Here is a 19,468-nt window from a genome sequence, read left to right on the forward strand (position 1 = left end):
TTACAAAGATAAATTTATGACACACATAAATAGCTATTGCTATACAAAGCAGTAAAGTCATAGTAGATATAACAAGACATATAGGTTATAAATATTCGATATTTGGATCAGAAATGATCCTACCTTGCATATCTGTCATTCACTCACAGAACCCATTATTTTGTGGAGTGTGATTAAAAAGCTACATTTTCAAAAAAGGCTTTTAATTATAATTATATTCACATAGCTGCTATAATTTGGAGCCCTTAATTCTGCCAGCTTTTCATTAGCTGCTACTATCCGTTAAGTCAAAATCGTTCTTTTATATTTAAAACATAAAGGCTTTCACAACAAATAATTCCCTGAAACATAGTACTGTGGATAACTACTCATATACTTGTCTCTAGGAGCAGTTATGTGGCTATCAGTAAAATCGCCAGCTCATTCACATACAATGTCCTTGAAGTGAATAGACTCAAAAAATAATGAGGCTTTTAGAATGCATTTATACAGAGATTAACTTTCTAATATGGATACAAACATTATGGACCAAATTCCATAGATTGAGAAACTGACTAATTATGTGGATATTTCCTTTGAAAGCTGTGGTATGTGAAGTACTTGGACATACTTTATTTCTTTAAATGAATTCATTTGGAAGGCAATTCTTAGCTATATTATAATTATATGAAACAATTGGGCTTTCTGAAATTTAACCCATATAGTTTGGATAACTACAATGCATATGGGTTTCATAAGTAAATGTGTCAAAAGCAAAAAGATGACAAAATAATTGGTTTCCAACAAGAACAACCAGAAAATGCTGTCAAATGTCAATATAAACAGTTCTTAACAATGATTTCATTAGCATTCATTACATCTGGAAAACTATGAATTTGTATAATAATAAATTTTAAAATATTATCTTAATCTTTATGATTGATTTGAAGCAAGCAATATATGCTTGCAAATATAGCATCTATCTGTAAAGGAAAGTTTGCATCTATGTAAAGGAAGGCATCGTATAACAGATTTTGCTGCAAAAGAAATGTTTGTCCTAATGCACCAAGGCATCACAGGGTCAAGAGAAAATTCAGCCAATTCCTTTATTTCTTTCACTTTTCCTCCTAATAGTTCACATAATCTTTTATTGCTTTTTTAATCCAATCCAAAGTACCAGAGTAAATTAATTAATATAATCATTTCTGAGATTCTTAGACAAAAACAGTAGTGATATAATCATCACTTTGATCACTAAGTTTGTTAATGAGATAAAACGTTTAAATATGTTTAATCACATTTAATGCAGCTTTTTTCCTGTTCAGAATTGTTGTTTGACTGTCTTAAAGTTATTAGACTTGAAATGTCAGTTGTTCTTCAGTTTTGGTCAATTTTCCTGATATCGATGTAACTATCTCCCCTGGGGTTGACAATGAAATACTGGCAATAAAATTGAATTTCTCCTCATTCTTCCAATTCCTCCACTGTTATGAAAAGATTGGCTAGAATTAACTTCCTATCCAAAGAAGTTGATGTGAAAGCTTGTTGGTTTCAAATTATTTTCCAAATGACGCAGGATTATTTCATACCTTAATATAGATACTCAGAGACAACACTGATTTGGAATATTAGAGTTGATATAAGTTAATTAGAAATTTGCATGGCAAACTATTTTAAATAAGAAGATCCTTAACTATGTAAAACAAGCTGAATAAAATTGAAATTACCTCAGGATCATTCTCCTAAACCTTCTATTTTACTGTGGGGATCTAATTTTTAGCATATATATTTTTAATTTCATAGATTTGATTTGATAAACAAAATTCAGTGTAAATTTTAATAGTATTCTTCAGAAATGTAAGTTTTCTTCATGTAAAAAACAGATACATTCCATCAACTATGTAATCATATTGTCATCTTTGCAGCATTAGCTACTCAAATGGACAGGTATTATCATTATAGAAGGGAAAAATAAGACTATGAGTAAATAGTTTTTATTTACAAAGCTTATTTCCTTCAGAAAGTTTCCTTTGGACTCGTTTCCCCTTTTCTAAAATTATCTTCAGAACTTTCTTATTTAAATGTGTCAGATTTATATTTGTTTGTCTATTACAATATTATAAACTCTTTAGTATAAATCTATTCTTTCTCTGAACCAACTGCTGTGAAGAAGGCAATTTTTTACCTCTTTCCATCACTGGGTCAATTACCATAGTCTGAACATTTTCTTTTTCAAATTATGTCACTGAGAATTCCAATCTTTGGTAGGAAGAATTCCAACACAATTCCTTTATTCATGAATTCAGTCAAAATGGCCTTAAATATAAAGCATCTAGTGCTGTAAATATAAACATATTGCCTTCCAATTTTGAAATTGAGCAATAGCATGTGATGACTATGTCCATTAAAGAAGATTCATTATAGTTAAAGAAAATTCATAGCAAAGTAAGGTCATTTATTATAGTCCATTATTATATTCCATCATAAGAAAATCACAGTCTTCAGTATAACACAATCAAGCATACAAAGCAGAGGTAATAGCTGGTTTGTGAAAGTATATTTTGAGCCAATTCTCAAGTGAGCAATACGATTATTTGTGTGTGTATTCTATTAGAGTAAAGAGAAAATTCGTATGTCACCAACTAATCTTCAATATAAGGCACTGATGGAGCTCAGGGCAGTCCACTCCAAAATATACCACTTTGGCATTTTGAATATTTCAAATTAAAGTTACCTAAAAGACAGTCAGGGAAAGAAGGGCACTCTGACCTTTCTCTCTGTCCTCCTGAAAGCAGGAAATAAATCCCCTCTGTGAAAAGTATCCTCCCTGAGTCAGAAGGCAAAGAGACATCCTTCTCACCAGAGACAGGAAATTCAGGGCTGAGAAATTGTGTAAGTGAACTCTCCTTAGTTTCTTCACTAATTCACACCCAAGCCTAAGTTTCTTTGGCTCGTCATTTCTTCACAAATTTATTATTTCTTTGTCTAAAAGGCATAAAAGCTGCCTTCTACAGTCAGTTCTTTGAGTTTTCATATTTCAGTTAGCTCCTGTACATACATAATTAAATTTGTTTTTCTCCTGTTAATCTGTCTTATGTCAATTTAATTATTAGGCCAGCCAGAGAACATAGAATGGTAGAGCAAAATTTTTTCCTCTCAAACAGCACATATGAATTTCACGCCTTTCATTAAGTTTCCTTCCAAAAGGAGAATATAGACATGTAGTTTATTTTCAGTCAGTCAAAGGAGCTTAAAGCTGTGTTTGACTTAGTGAGACAATTTTTCTTTCCTTCCTTCCATCTCTCCCTGCTTTCTTTCCTTCCTTCTTTCCTTTCTTTCCTCCTTCCTTCACTTCTTTCTTGGACCAATGGTTCACCAAGTTTCTACTTTTAACTAAATACTATGTATACAAACATTTAAAAGTCCGTCCTCTAAAACTTCCTGTTTTACATCAAGTGATGAGCTCCATGCTGAAGTGACAATAAGAGAACTAATAATTATTTTCTAAATTAGTTCATATATTTTAAAATAATAGTATTAAATTTTAGACTTGACTTTCTCAAAGTAAATCAGATATTTAATAACAGAGCCAAAATATAAATATTTCTAACAACTTATTTTTAATTATGTCAATAACTCTAAAGGTTAATGTTAAAAAAATAGAGTTAACTAAATTATAATTGTTAAAGTTCCAGATATCCTCGGGTTTCTGTCATTATGATAAATAGTAATAAAACTGGATATAGTGTTGGTAAAAATTTAATTGGTTTTCCAAGAAAAATCTCTCTGCCTTGGAAATATCTGAATTATAAAACTTTCTCATGAATACATTTCAAGAAATCAAATACAAGTGTGTTTGATGACAAGATATATGATAAAATGTTAGATTAGAAAAAGGCAGTTGCCAATCATGTTGTGTAAATTTATTCTATAATAAAAAAAGGAATCTCAGAGAATATCAGAGACTACTTCCAGGAGCAATGCACATTAGTTGCATAGGAAAGACTAGAAACTAAATCAGATTCTGTTCCATGAGTATCCTGATAAAGAGAAATATATTAATGCTATGAAAAGCATAAAAATTGCTGTGGGTAAATATATCTCTTTGATCTTAAAATCATTGCTGAAATAAATCTTGAGCGTGTTCTCTAGCAGCAACCCTGCTGGATTGATCAAACATTTTTAGTTTGGTTTTGTTGTGTCTTCGTGTGTCTGTTTTTTTTATTAGGAATATAAACTGGTAGCAAATAGTGGAACAACTGCTGTAAATGGTTTCATCCTTCTTTTAGTTTCTTCCTCTGTTTTAATATACTGTTCTTTAGATACCATCTTGGTCTTTAATTATTGCTCTAAACTTGTCCCTGAGGGAAGACATCTGCTATCACCTGCTCATTTTTTTCTCTGTTGCCTCAGACTCCCTGTGGACTATATTACTTCTTGTTGACGCTGCATTTTCTAGTTGCCTTTGATGGTTTTCTACCCCAAGGGTCCTACAAAGATCAGAATATTTAGCTGCCTCATTTCCTATGGCAATTATGGTATTTTTTTTTTAAGTTTCTATCATGTTATTGGCTTCATGAAACAATTTTAGTGAAGGAGAGCTATCAAATTATTCTACTTTGACACTTATGTTCTTTTAATAACTTAAAATAATTAAATGTCTAGTATAGCTTTTAGTTATATTTAGTCTTTTTTTGGCATTCTGATTTTTCAATGTCTTTTATAATCTAAATGATTTAAATTTGTCATTAATAAAATACTATTTTCTAAGAGTAATCATGAGTTACCACATCTGGCATTCTTTTTGAAAATATAAGTTCTTATTTATCAGAATCAAATTCTTTATAAAGTAAAAGTTTGTGAGTCTCTAAATAATCTAACATTAATTTACTAAAATTCAATTATGAATTTTTATCATTAGTTTTATTTCTGGTTTATATTTTATAGCAATATAAAATTATGATTATATTAAAGTTCCAATATTTATATTTCTATAAGATTATTTTATAATGAAATGTGATTTATTAAAATTATTATAAGTATAACATAATATACATATACCTGAATATTGTGTTATGTTAGTTATCACTATTATTTTCTCAAAAATGATTTTGAGTAAACCAGGTATTTAAAAGTATGATTAAATGATTATGCTAAGTACTACTGATTGATATTGATATTTATTTTATATCTATATTTCTATATTTATATTTTATATATAGATCAGAAGTATGATTACTGAAGTTTAAAAGATAAAGACTGAGCAATATAAATTATTTGTAATGCTAATTAATCTATACAATTTTTAGCCTAATTTTATATCAAGCAACTTTATCTCTCTGCTCCCGTCTAGTCAAAGGCCCTTTTGATTACACTATGTTTTGCCAAATTTAGCCCAGTTTAAACCCATTTTCCCTTTAAATCAACATTTGCACAGGAATGCTTCCCTGTTAAAGATATTAAGTCAGTTCTTCTCTTTATGGGTTGCTATAGTATAAGACATCATGATATAACAGCACATATTACAGATGTATTTTCATAACTATCGTGTGATTTTTCAGTGACATATCTACCCCCTCAAGACTATAAGCTCCCTGATGTAAGATAGCATACCATTCATTCATTCATCCATTCATTTTTCTTATGCCCAAAACTGCTGCTCAATAAATACTTGAAAGAATGCGAATATCAAACTCACCTTAAGATAAGATAGAGAATGGCATTATCATTCTTACACAGGTTAAAAATTTTAGTGAGTTTGGCTATTCTGGGTTCTTTGCATTTACATAACTTTTTGAAGCCACCTTTCAATTTTTGCAATAAAGCCTACTGGGATTTCTATTTGGATTTTGTGGGTTCTGTATGTCAATTGGGGGAGAATTGACATCCTAACAATATTGAAACTTTCAGCCTACGAAAATGGCTAACCTTTTCCTCTATTTAGGTCTTTAATTTTTCTTAGCAATATCTTCATAGTTTCAAGAATATACTTCATGCATGTATTTTAAGTTTCACCCTAAGTATTATGTTTTATAAATAATATTTTAGTTTTATTTTGCATTTGCTTACTGCTAGTGCATACAAACAAACTGATTTTGTATTTGTAAGCTTGCTAAACTTACTTGTCAATTCTAGTAGTAACTTATTGTACATTTTTTAGGAGTTTCTGCATAAAAGGTCATGTTCAGTCTAGCAATCCCACTTCTGGGTAGGCATATAAGCAACAAAAGCTGAAAATAGGGTCTCAAAAAGATATTTGCACAGACATATTCATTGCAACATTATTCACAATAGCCAAGAGGTGGAAGCAACCCAAGGGCCCATCCGCAGACTAATGGACAGACAAATGCGGTATATACATACAATGGAGTATTATTTGACCTTACAAAAGAAGGAAATTCTACTGTTTGCAGCAACACAAATGAACTTGGAGGGCATTATGCTAAGTGAAATAAGCTAACCACAGAAAGACAACTACTGCAGGATATTAATTATATGAAGAATCTAAAATAATCAAATTTATAGAAGAAGAGAGTAGAATGGTGGCTGCCAGGGGTGGCGGGAGGGGAAATGGTGAGGTATTAGTAAAAGAGCACAAAGTGTCAGGCACACCAAATGCGTAAGTCCTAGAGATCCACACACAGCACAGAGTCTATAGTTAACAACACTGTTTGGTATACACAAGTTTGCTTAAATTTGCTAGGAGAGTAAATCTTTCTTTTTTCTCTTTTTGAGGAAGATTAGCCCTGAGCTAACATTTGCTGTGAGGGACTGGAGGATAGTCGATGTGGCAGGAGATGAGACTGTCGAAGTTGTCAGGGCCTGATCAGATTGGGTATTAAGGGTCAAACTAAGAAACTTGGATTTTTCTTAAATTGAGGTTTAATTAACATATAACATTATATTAGTTTCATCTATACAACATGATGATTCCATATTTGTATACATTGCACATTGATCACCACAATAATTCTAGTTAAAATCTGCCATCATGAAAAGTTACAAATTTATTTTTTCTTGTGATGAGAATTTGTGAGATTTACTCTCTTAACAACTTTCAAATATGCAATGCAGAATTATTAACTAAGGTCACCATGCTGTGCATTACATCCTCATGACTTATTTATTTTATAACTAAGTTTGTACCCTTTGACCCCCATCACCCATTTCGCCAATCCCCCAGCCTCAGCTTCTGCCAACCACCAATTTGTTCTCTCTAGCTATGAGCTTGGGGTTTTTTGTTTGTTTGTTTGTTTTTTGCTTTTTAGAGATCTACATATAAGAGAGATCATATGCTATTTTTCTTCCTCTGACTTATATTACTTAGCATAATGCCCTTAAGATCCATCTATGTTTTTGCAAATTGCAAGATTCTGTTCCTTTTTTATGGTTGAATAATATTCCATTGTGTATGTGTGTTATATATATAGATATATATATAGTATGTGTATAGATACTACATCTTCTTTTTTGGGGGTAAGATTAGCCCTGAGCTAGCATCTGTCGCCAATCCTCCTCTTTTTGCTGAGGAAGCCTGGCCCTGAGCTAACATCCGTGTCCATCTGCCTCTACTTTATATGTGGGACGCCTGCCACAGCATGGCCTGACAAGCAGTGCACAGGTCCACATCCGGATCCAAACCAGCGAACCTCAGGCCGCCAAAGCAGGATGTGCGAACTTAACCCCTGCCCCACTGGGCCAGCCCCTACATTACATCTTCTTTATCTATTCATCCATTTATGGACACTTAAGTTGTTTCCACATCTTGACTACTGTAAATAATGCTGCAATGAAGGTGGAACTGCATATATCTTTTGGACTTAGTGTTTTCATTTTCTTTGGATAAATACCCAGAAGAGGACTTGCTGGATCACATGGTAGTTCTATTGTTAATTTTTTGAGGAACCAGCGTACTGTTTTTCATAGTGGCTGCACCAATTCACATTCTCACCAAGAAAATTTCTTTTCCTTTATCACAGATTAGTGATAAATTCTGGGAACTACTTTTCTTGTATCTTGTGATATGGTTATGAGATTTTGCTCCTCAATTCTTTTAATATGATAAATCATATTGCTTAATCGGAAATGTTAAAACATGCTTGCATTCTTGCAAAAGAAACCATCTTGAACATGACACACCATCTTTTTTACATTGCTGAGGTCAATCAGCTAATGTTTTGTGGCAGCTTGTTGTGTTTCTGTCCTGAAGAGAACTGATCTGTGGATTTTGGTAATGTCTATCAGATTTTAGTGCCAGGGTTATGGTGCCTCAGGAATTAAAAATATTTCCTTCCCTTTAATGTTCTGAAAGAATTTGCATAATACTGGTATTCTTTCATAAATGATACAATTTACCAGTGAAGTCATCTGGACTGGAGTTTTCTTTGTGCAAAGATTTTTAATCATGAATTAAATTTTCCAGGAAATAGGGACATTTCAGATTTTCCCTTCCTTCTTACGTAAATTTGATTGACTTTATGTCTTTTAAGGAATTTGTCTCTTTCTTATAGGTTGTCAGATTTCCTGACATAAAATATTATATAATATTTGCTTATTATACTTTTAGGTCCATTGCTTCTATAGTAATGTACCAATTTTCATTCTTCAAACTGGTAAGGAATCAGTTATTATCAATTTTATTAATCTAATCAAATAATTCCAGTTTCTTGAATCATTTTTCCTAGTGTTTATTTTTAAAAATCTTATATATGGATTTCTGCTCAGCCTTATGATTCATTCTATTATCTACTTTTCACTTAAGTTAATCTTCTATTTTAAGCTATTAGAAGTTCAAGAACCATGGATCTCTGATTTTAAATGTTTTTTATTTTCTACTTAAGTATTTAAATTTATTATTTAAAGAATCAAATTCTGTTATTTGTTATGGCTTTTTAATATTTTAGTTTCTAAACTGAGTTCACTCACATCTTTCTCTTTTCAGTGTTTTTTGGAAAACCTCAGTGGTTTACTATGACAAATGACTTTTGAAATATTTTTATCAAGTTAACAAAAAGTGGCAATTCTACTAGGTTTATACTCCATAATAGTACTTATGTGTTTTCTATAGATTTTATTTCTTTTATTTTCAGGTAGTTCCTATTTTTGATTGCTAATGGTGCATATTTATTGATCATGCAGCAAGCTTATTATACTTCCATATTAGTTATAACCACTCTTTCCCAATTGGATTTCATAAATATTACCTGTAATCTTCAAATAATATAAATAGCATATTCTCAATTAATATTTCTATATATTTTTCTTCTCTAATCAAATTGTTCAAAACCTTTAGAACACTACTGGAATCATCTTGCCATATTTCTGACTTTAATAATTTCTCTCTTTTCTACCCAATTTTAGATAGGTAGGCTTTATCACGGTAAGGTAATGATGATTAATTATTAGGAATGGTGTAAGTTTTCCTGTCCATCTAAATATTGAAGTTAAAGTGCTTATACTGCATTTCTCTTTTTGTTTTATTTTCCCAAATTTTAATGGCAAGAATTACTAGGATGTGTGTTGCCAACCAGAGGGGCCGCAATCTTCATGTTACTGTTAACTTGCTGTTGAAATATTCTTAATACTTTCTTTAATAGTTGAAGTGTTGTGTACAGTTGCTAAAGAATGTAAAGAACCTAGAATACATTCACTTAGTGAGTTCCTGCCGAGCAAATGTACAATTTCACTTACTGTATTGATTTTTCTGTGAGATAAACATACGTTATTGAATATGTCAATTTTCACTCTTATTCTCCAGATTTCATCTTTTAAAATGCTTCCTTGGGGAAGCCTCTCACAACTCTTGAATTTAAGTTATGTTTTACAGCAATTTACTCTTCATGGACTTTCAACTTGGGAGCACCTTGCATACTTGCAAATTTATAAGCATTTATGCTTATAATGTTTACAGCATAAGGTTCAGCTGTACAAAATCCAGGGCTATTTGTTCACAAGGGCTTGCCAATGACTAGGAGATTTTTTTCGAGTGCTTTTGACTTACAGACAAATGGAAGCATGCATTTCCTGCCACGCACTGCCCCTGTGGATCTCCCTGTCTCTCCGGCCTTTCAAGCTTTACAAAGGTTCCGTGTCCGGCTGCCGATCCCTATGCCCAGGGGCTCTGCTTTCAGGGACTTCATTCTATGATTGCATCGAAGAAGAATGGATTGGTGCTATTGGCCTTGACTACCTCCAAGATCAGTTGTCAGGCAAGTGGAACTATACGCTTGGATTTTGAGCCTGTACAAACCGTTAGACCCTCACATCAGGAGAGTAGTGTGCGAGAAAACCTTTCTATGTGCTTAGCTGGTCTTGTAGTTGTGGTTCACGTGTCCAGTCTGCAGAATATATTACTGTTTTCAACTCTAGCTGAAATCCATACCGCACTGAGTGGCTTTTATGAAGAATCCCTTTGGGTCACTGTGAATGCTTATTCTATGGGTATACACTTCAAGACCCAAGACAATAAATCAAAAGCTCGGTAGAGTTGCAGAATGAACCGATTTCACTAGATTCTCACAGATGATGGTATCATAATCCACTCCAACACAGCTGTAAAAATGTTTTATTAATTTTAAGAGACAGTTAAATATCATTAATTACATTCTATTGCATTTAAGGACAAAAGGACACCATATCTAAAATAAGATCAAAAGGAAAATAAAACATAGTTTTACCAATATTAAAACAAAGTATTTTAATTCTTTAGGAAACTTTTAGGGGGGTGTATGTGTGTGGATGTGGATGTGTGTCGGGGGTTCATACACTGAGAATCTGGATAACTGACATGCTAAACATATCTGGATGATAATGTATTTCTCTAACTGACTTTTAAGACAATGTAACCAAATATGAATAAATTAAAAATAACATCAATTTTTATACTTTTACAAGTTCATCTCTTTTCTCGGTAAAGCCTACCCCTGTGTAATTTCTGATTGTTGCAAACTCTTTATTAGTAGTGTCATCACGCATTTTGTCAACTTTGCAAGGATTTTGTTAGAACTACTATGTGTTTCACATGTGACGGAAAAGTGTTTTCCAACTAGCATACTAGTCAATATGCAAAGATGTTAAGAAAAATGATATTCTACCAGAATATCTTTATTTCTATTTTATTGTAAAAATGTTGAAAATTTAAAATCTCCACTTATATTAGAATGGATTGAAAACCAGACAATAACCTGGAGAAAATACAACAAAGAGGAATAAACACATTTTTGCTGAAGGCATGTTCAGCATTGTGGATAACCTGCATATACCTGCTTATCTGTAACACAATCTCAGATGCTCTCCTACTAAGTCATTAAATCTCAGTATCCAAAAAAAGCATATGAACCACATGAAATTATATAAACCTGGTTCACTTTAATCTAAACTCCTTACAGAAACTGCATCTAGGTCATTTCTGCTCACTTCTACAACAGTCTTGTCACCAAAAACATTTTTCTTCATAACCATTAAGGATTCCATATTTTTACATTCTCAGTATATCTATGCGTTAGCTAAAATGGCCTTTTTAAGATGCTAATTTACTACATTTTTCTGCAAAATAGATAAAGTGATAACTTTACTTTAGCTATTGATGTCAAGTAAAAATGAGTCAATTCTTGAATTGTACATTTGGTGTTATATATTTCCCCTTTTGCACTGAAAAATTAAATAGGACTTATTCCTTTTTGATAATTCAGTTTTAGTTGTTTTCATTTGTAATAATAATTATTCTGTCCCAAGATTTGCACTTGAGAAATATGTGGGAATAAAGCATATCCTCCATTATTCAATTGCTTACCTGTCCTGATCAATAAGTACAGACTATTTTTAATAACTTCAAACACTGGTGAAATCACTTAGAGTCCCTGTGAAATGGCCATTTTTATATGCCATAGTTAATGTTATTGGCTGTTTCTGATTGAAAAAAACTAAATCAGAAAAGGTTTATTGCACACCCTTTCTATAACATCATGAGCCATGAATTTCTTTAAATTCTACTTTATTCTTCATTCAAAATGCGCATATCATTTATAAATCTATGCAATGAATATTGTATATATATTTTAACACATTTTGAAAAAGATTATTGTTTAATATTCATCTGAAACTTTGAGATACGTGTGACTCTAGAGAAATAATCTTTCCAAATAGAGAGAAATTTAAGATGGAAAGATTAGATAGTGATGGATTACTAAAGCTAGGCTCCTGTTTAGATTTATTAATGAAGCATTTTTCACTTTAAAAGAAAGCACATCTTATGCTTTGTTTCATCAGCTGTTGTTCTGTAAACCTACTGAAGTTCTGGTGGGTGTATTTTCACCGGCCTCAGAGATTAAATCTACAGAATAAAAAAGCCAAAAGGAAACAGCGCAATTGTACAAAATTGTCTCACAGAGCTAATGACTAATAAAGTCTTGGCTTAAATATCTCTAGTACTGAACTAGTGCTGCAATTTTTGTTATTTATATTTAATCTACAGCCTTTATTTTACCTTGAGTTTTATAGAAATAATTAACTATTCAATTGTGATAAAAAGAAAACAAGTAAATGAAATTTACAGTATTTTGTTATAATTAGAGTGATAACATTTCAAATTTCACAAATAATTTTTTTAAATGAGTTGGGAAGTCTTTTTTCTTTCTTTCTTTCTTTCTTTTTTTTTTGCAGGGAAGATTCATCCTGAGCTAACATCTGTTGCCAATCTTCCTCTTTTTTCTTTTATTCCCTCCCCAAAACCCCAGCGCTTGGTTGTATATCCTAGTTGTAAGTGCTAGTTCTTCTGTGTGAGCCACTGCCACAGCATGGCAACTGACAGACAGGTGGTGGGGTTCCAAGACCAGATGTGAACCCAGCCGCTAAAGCAGTGAAAGTGCCGAACTTTAACCACTAGGCCATCAGGGCTGACTCAAATTTCAGAAATAATTTTTAACTGCATTTCAGTTCACCTTGAAGGAAAAGAACCCCATTTGTGTAACTGAAGATTCACACTCTAGAGACCTGTACTGTTCTAGATAACAGCCACTAGTGACAAATGGCTCTTGAGCCCCTGAAATATGACTAGTGTCACTGAGAAAATCCTTTTAAAATAATTCATTCAACTTTTATTAAAGTTAACTTTTAAAACTGATAATTCAATTATTTGAAAACTTTTAAGTTGTTTGCAAAACCTTTGATACATGAATTTACTTTTTGAACTGTAAATTTTATGAAATTTACATACAGATAAAATACACCTGATGAAAATTTAGTGTCCAAATTAAAAAGTATTCTAAATATAAACTACACAGCAGATTTCAAAGACTGAGTAGAAAAAAAATGTAAAACACATTAATAATTTTTATATTGATTGAATGTTGAAATTAAATTATTTTTGATATAAAGTGTTAAATAAAATAAATTTTTGAAATCAATCGCCCTATTTCTTTTTACTTTAACAAATGTGGCTACCAGAAAAGTTAAAATTATATGTGTAATTCACTGACATTTCTATTAGTTAGCTTCACTGCTGCAGTTGTGTTTGGAGGCAAAATTTTTAGGTATTCAATCCCCATTGTTTTAAAGGTTTGATAAAAAATTACTGATTGTTGAGATGCTTTTCACAAAATAGTACCCATCATATAGAAATACTGAGCAAAACTCTTTAATCTATTGCAGAATATGACTATGGCCTATAAATAAATTTACCCAAAAGTAAATTTTAAAAAAGTAATATTAAACACCCATTTCACAAATATCATTAATAGCAAAGAGGTATATCATTTGTTGATGTATTTAAAAATATCAATAACATTTGTCTTAGTTTCAACTTGATGAAACAATCCACAGAGACAGTTTTACTTTCAAACTGAAAAAATAAACACTATAATACAAGTACAAAAAATTTTATCTTTTATTGCCTTTGGTAGGATTCAGTATGAAACTCACAATATGCCCTGAGTATCTTCCTATTTAATAGTTTTCCAGACTTTCCAGAGTTGTCCATAGGGAGACTTTAGGATGTTTTCATCTTTGCCAATGATATGATTGACAGAAAATCTCTCTGAATCAATTGTGGTATATATAGAATAATTATAGAAAGTAACATCTATTCAATATATAAAACATTTTTTGTACATTTTGAACTTTGTTCTGCTTTTCTAGGCAAAAATTGATATATAAGCAGCAAAAATGTGAGAAAAAAATAATAGTGACGATGTGGGAAGTTATTTTGCTTGCAAATACTTTTGTTTCTCTCAGTGAAATTGTAGGCTTTGATTTCAAGACATAAATGTTTGAAAATGCTGATAAGTCTGGCTTCCTGTTGTGAACGTCAAGGTGTGTCTATTAATTTACAATAATTTATGAAGAGAGCAGAATGCTCCACTTTAAAAAAAATTAACCTTCACAATTGAGATACATGGACTTATATTAACTAATTTTCCAGTCACTCATTTCCATTGCTGAGTTTTAGTCAAGCCCTGCACACTTTTTTGAGTTATTCTCATTAAAAACGGGTTTTCAAAGTATAATGAAACATGAATACAGTCACTCTATGATTGACTTTAGGCACATTAATGTAATTAAGAGGAAACTTGCAAATTCTGGTTGGTATTAAAATTTATAAAGTATCTTTTTATAGTTCCTTCCACTAGGGTACACACAACATCTATATCAAATTTGTTTTGCTAATTCAAGTCTAATTTAATCTCAAATCACAGTGAATCTTGGCAAGTCACATAAATAGATTCATTAATTGACTCAACATTAGAAATAAATATTAATCTCTTTTTTCTTTTGTGACTTTATTTAGAAAGCAAGAAGAAAAGACAATGACATTTAATGCCAAATTAAATTTGTATTAATACATTACTCTTCATTAATTCTCTACTGATATGAATATGCTTTGAATTAGGAACATAATTCAAATTTTAAAGAAACTTTTCTTAAGAGGAAGAAGTTTCCAAATATAACAAAAAAATACATGAGTAAATTTCCTTTGAAATACCTTGTTTTAATAACATAAGATTTGTTGCAAATCTTTTTTTTTTTCTTTAAAGCTCTTTTACATGCAGGAGCTTAGATATAGTTATAGTAAGATGAAAGAGCAAATGAAAAGAAGTTCTTGCCCTCAAATCGTTTGTCTCATTGGGTTTATATCCTTCTTCACAGGGGGGAAAATAATGCCTACAAACAAGACACTGCAGGCTCCTGGGGATATAATATTGAGCAAAACACAAAAAAGGGCCTTGCCTTCAGAAAACATAAACGTTAACAATTGAGATCCCTATTACATTTAGTACGCCAGACAAATACAGACTATGAACTGTGGTAAGTGAACTGAATAAGAGCACATGACATGGAGACTCCTGGGATAAACACCTCATAAGGAAAGAGAAGACACTGTAAAAGAAATACCTTAAATAGTGCAATACTGTTGTAATGCTTGTTGCACTGCTGTGCAATCTTGTAAATGCATTATTTTACCAGTTATTAAAGAGTAATGGCATGCATTTTTATATAGGAATATATTGTCATGTATAGTTTTATATTATTAAAAGAAAACATCTGTTGCTAATGTAGGTCTTTATAGTTCTTCCTATCATCTCTTTTTATTTTTGTTTATTTTTATTTTTGTGGAAGATTAGCCCTGAGCTAACATCCACTGTCAATCTTCTTCTTTTTGCTGGGGAAGATTGGCCTTGAACTAACATCTGTGCCCATCTTCCTCTACTTTATACGTGGGACACCTCCTACAGCATGGCTTGATAAGCAGTGTGTAGGTCTGTGCCAGGATCTGAACCAGCAAACCCTGGGCCGCAGAAGCAGAGCATGTGAACTTAACTGCTACACGGCCGGGCTGGCCCTCTAGCATCTCCTTTTTTAAAAAAAACAATTTATGAAGACATTTATACCATGTAGATTAAAACATATAGATGCAATCTCTTTTATTTTGTTCTCTCATCTTTGAATACCAAAAGCAAAGGAAATCCTCATTTGCTTTCTATCTCCTTAATATAATAAAGAAATCCAAATACAAAACACTTCCAGCCAAGGTGTCAGCCTTATTTTCAAGTGCCAATGTGCAACAATAGCGAAGAGGAATCAAGAGGCAGAAGAATTAGTTATAAACACAGCACAGGATTTGCATAGACAGCCAGAACCCTAGAACTCTTTTGTGTAGCTTATAACATTATGGGAAAATATCAGCTATGGTCAATGGTGAGAAGCATTGCTTTTACAAGTTTTTACTGTAGATTCAGTATTGTAGTTTGAGGGGAAAAGAAACTGATGAAAACATTTTAAATTGACATGTTCTGTTATTTATTTGATTTTCATGATAAAATTTTATACTTATGTAGGGGAGGAAGACATTTCCTCTACCCATTCTAGGTCCTTCTTTTGGCTGGGTTACAAATTAAATTCACATGAGACCGAATAACAGGAGAAAAGTAAACAAAGCTTTATAACATGTATACATGGGAGAGACTCAGGCAACCTGAGTAACTCGCCAAAATGGCAGAAGCTCTCACCTTAAATACCATCCTCAGCTAAGGACAAAGGAGCATGTTGGGGGTGAGGGAGTCAGTTATGGGAGATCACCAGAAAACCACAGTAAACAAGAGTAAGGTGATTATGCACATTTAAATCCTTGCCTTCTGCGTTGATAAGAGTTTCTAGAGATAAGATCCTCCCCCCTTCTTCCTGGTACAGAGAGGGAGACACCTGTACAGATGGAGATTTCCTTTACAAATGTAAATGTCTCTTACAAAAGGTAAGCAAATTCTACCTTTCAGAGATTGTCTCATGTCTGCAGTTTTTAAAGTAACCAGCACAAAATAATCCACATGCCAAAGAGACATATGGAGTGGCCAATTCTAGGCCCCCACACTTACTTTTCCCCTCATATTTTATATTACAACTGTATAACATGCATGGATACTGAAAACTATGTATTTTATGATTTATCTTGTTACATTCATCATTGGCAGCAGTAATTTTTGTATCTGTTTATTCATTGCTGTGTTCTTAGTAACTAGAAGAATAACCAGCTTCTAAAAGGAATCAATAAACATCTGTTGAATTAGTATAGTACAAAATATATAACAGAATGCTAATCACTTCACCTGACACCCTGACTCTTCAGTCTGAACCTCCCTGAGATAATCATATGTAAATCACCAGGGCCTTCCACACCTTCCTTTGTATATACACACAGAGACTACATAGGAAGTTTATTTACTTTCCCGTAAATATAATCATAAATACTATCTGTTTTGTCCCTAAGTTGTTTTCTCTTAAACACCAGTGCACTTGTGCAAATTTTCATCTTGTATTTTTATTTACTGTTTTATAAATTCCCTATTCATATATGTTTCCTATATCCTACTGGATATTTTATACATTTATTTTTTCTTGTAAATTTGTAAAAGCTATTTGATATGTACATTAAAAACATAGTTTTCCAACTTGATCATTGGTACTTTGGCTTTATAAAGGACATACACTAATTTCCAACCATACAAGATATTGTCATATAATTAGATGCATCTATCTCTCAACTAAGAAGGTCTCCTCCACATTCCTTGTCATATAGTAACATCTCATACATGTACTTGGATCTATTTCTAAATCTACAAAATTATCTGTCTATTGGTGTGCCAATACCATTTCTGTTACACTACAGAGATTATCTCTCCACTGCCTCATCTTGTTTAAAATTTCCTTGACATTTTAAAACCTTTTGTTATTCTGATGAACTTTAAAATTATTGTATACAATTAAAAAATAAAATCTGGTGATTTTGTGATTATCTTTAAATATTGATATGCAGAGAATTGATACTTTATGAAATTAAATCTTCCTAGCCAAGAATATTGCATTTTTCTTTTTCTTTTCACATCTTGTTTTATGTTTCTTAATACAGTGTTATAGTTTTTTGCATCTTATATTTGGGCATTTCATAATTTTTTTACTGTCTTGAAATAGCTTTTTTCCCTTTTGTTTTCATGCACTTATTGATATGAAGAAACACTAGCTATTGATTTTTACACATTTACCTCAATATGGAATAAACCTCAATATAAAATATAAATTTTATAATTTATCTCAAATGTTGATCTATACTTTTTCATTATTCTTAGAATATTTTAGTAGAGTTTTCTAGCAGGAATAAAGTCTATTATGGATAAAATGAAATTACACTTCTCTCCATGTACATTATTTCATTGTGTGAAATTGTACTTTCGAGTCAATCATAAATAATAATTTTAATAGTAAGAATTACCCTGTATTACCTAAATTTATTATATTAATTTAGTGTTTTTTATTTGAACTTGTTTTCTTTGGATTTTTAAAGTAGTTTTTATAAATTATAGATTTCTCCTCTATTCCTATCTTCTTTTTAAGTAAGAAAGCTTGCTAAAGATTAATGGACGCCTTGTTAGCATTTACAGGTGTGATTATTTGCCTTATTTTCTTTAATTTTTATGAGATAAACTCTGTTAATAAATTTTATACTACCAGATTATTATTAAAATTCTGGGAAAAACCCAAAGGTGTCAAAATTTAGTTTTATTCGTTATATTACTCACTTTTTACATTTTGTTTAGAATAGTCTGCACACTTTTTGTGGAGTTTATTCTATACATTCCCATAGCTTATTATCAATATTAGTTGGGGTATTAATATTATGTTATTTTTATATGTGATTTGGGAAGATTTCATCTTTTTCTTTTGTTTCAAAAGATTTTTAAGATAATTTTATTATATGATTTTTAAGAAGGTATGTGGGAACTCGATTGTTAACAATGCCATTATAGTGTCAAATGTTTAATCATATTTCTAACATTACCTCTGACAATTGCTCCATTTAAAGGAATTAATTTGGATAAAGTACATTATGCTCTAAAATTTCAAGTTCTTCTAGGTTTTAGTGATATATAGACTGTGTAAACCTGAAAGAAATCAAAAAATCTCCAATAGTCATTAACAATTATAAAACGCTTTGTATCACATGAAAACCTAAAAGAAAAAAAACAAGTTGCAGTTTAAATGGAAATTTAAAGCAGAATGATTCCAAAATCTGTCCTCGCATTCATATTCCCTGTAAATGTTTGGCATATTCAGGAGCCTGAACTCACCTTAACCTGTTTGATCAGAATCTGCCAAGTGGATCCAAGGTGAAGCTTTTTCACATGTAGCTGTTGAAACTCTTGTCCTAGAAAGAAAACATCATTGTGAAAATTAGTCACAAGAAAACGAATTTGTGTGATACCAGAAATAAGATTACAGTTCTCATACTAATTTGCAAGCAAACATAAATAACAAGTAAATCCCCAATATTTAAGTTAAGCATAAATGAATGTGAAAGAGATTGATCTAATGCTGCCACATTCAACTACAACAAATAATAACCAAAGTGTTCATAAGTGAGCGGCCTTCAGAATTTTAATTAAGAATGAGTTTCAACTTTGCCATCGCCCAGAGAAAGGAATCACTCAATTTAATGTGTCTGCTT

The sequence above is a fragment of the Equus asinus genome, chromosome 2 (genome assembly GCF_041296235.1).
Source record: "Equus asinus isolate D_3611 breed Donkey chromosome 2, EquAss-T2T_v2, whole genome shotgun sequence".
Lineage (NCBI taxonomy): Eukaryota > Metazoa > Chordata > Mammalia > Perissodactyla > Equidae > Equus > Equus asinus.